Consider the following 1,623-nt stretch of genomic DNA (forward strand, 5'->3'; position numbering starts at 1 on the left):
GGGGGGGGAATTTTCTGCCCGCGGCAAGGCCAAGCGTTTGGGGGTGGGTGGGCACCCATGGGTGCTGTGGAAGGGGAACCCCCTGGCAGCGATTCCTCCCCCGGCAGAACCGAGCCTGGCATCGGGAGGCTCCTCTCCCGTCAGCCGGCGAGAAGGTAAATGCAAATCAGGTGATCTCCGCTCCCAAATTAAAGGCGATGTTGGAGTTATTTTAAATTTTTTTACACGCATACTCAGGAATGCGCTTCCTCCTCCTCCTCCTCTGGGATTGTTTCTAAATCGGGATCATTTGTGGTTGATCGTACATATAGTTGAACAAATTATTATTATCAAATTACTCAGATTTTGCCATTTGAAACACAAAAAAAAAAAAAAAAAAAGAGCAGAGGAAGACTAAAAGCAAATTTTCATGTGGGAGACAGACGAAGCTTGAAAGCGAACAGCGTGTGCTGCAGAGCTGCAGCTTCCCTTCCCCCAGAAAGGTTTCCGAGGTAACTGTTTCCCCAAAATTAGCCTCCTGAGCAGAGAGTTAAAATCCCTCGCTCCAGCCTCCGCGGCTCCACTCACTTCGCTCAAGTAGCTTCAGGTTTATAAAGAAATAGAGGGGACGGGACAATGGAGCTCCCGGCCGGGTAAGGGGTTGGGGCTTTTTATTCCGCCCCCCCCCTTGGAGACACAAGCAGCTCTGCTTTTGGGAAAACATCGCCTGGTTTGTAAGGCAGGAGCGAGCTACAAATGCCGAAGAAATCTTGGGACTTAAAGTTTGAAATAAAGTTAAGCAGCGCAAAGGCATGCAAAAGAATTTCTTTTTTTTTTCTTTACTCTCTCTCTTTTTTTTGTTTCCCTAAAGAAAGAGTTTGGAAGAAAAAGATGCGAAGTGAATAAAGAACGTGTGTGAGTAAAAAAAAAAAAAAGAATATAAATATCTTTGCATTGCTTTTATTTGCACGTATTGCCGATGTTATTGTCGATACCGCGTTCCAGCCCATGCTCATTCCAGATAATAAATACAGTAATTGGCAATTAATAAGCATTCCACTCCGGGCTGAAGGATGAATTGTTGCGGAGTCAATCGTTTCGAACAACTCGCTTAGAGTAATATCTTTCACGCTTTATTAAATCTATACGTACACACACCCATCCCAGAGGAATGGATTTGGGAAGGCGCAGCGACCTCTCTTAAAACAACCCTAGGTGAAAAAAAAGGGGAGAAAAAAAAAGCTAAAACGCGGAAACAAAGCGGAGGCACCCGCGCTACCATCACCTCGAAAATACAGCGTAATTTTTAATAGTCTTTTTTTTTTCTTTTTTTTTTCTTTTTTTTTAGGAAAAACCCCGAGGCCGCCTCTATTGTGTGCGCCGGGGCGGTGAAGCCGCGGGCACGCCCGGGAGAGGAGCTGCGCGGTGCTGCGCGGTCCGCCCCGGGGTTTATGAGGTTTTACGCGGGGGTGTGCGTGTGAAATGTTGGGGTTTTATGACATCACAGAGCCGGAGTGCCCAATCAGCTGGCGGGTGGCGGGGAGGGCTCGGTGGGGTGTTCCCTAGAATATACCGTCCGCGGCGGCGGGGCCGCGAGTGCGGAGCCCGGGGAAGGTGGGAGCCGCACGGAGGCCCGGGGCTCCC

Source organism: Charadrius vociferus, unplaced genomic scaffold (assembly GCF_000708025.1).
Source record: "Charadrius vociferus isolate BGI_N301 unplaced genomic scaffold, ASM70802v2 scaffold1070, whole genome shotgun sequence".
In the NCBI taxonomy this organism is placed as follows: domain Eukaryota; kingdom Metazoa; phylum Chordata; class Aves; order Charadriiformes; family Charadriidae; genus Charadrius; species Charadrius vociferus.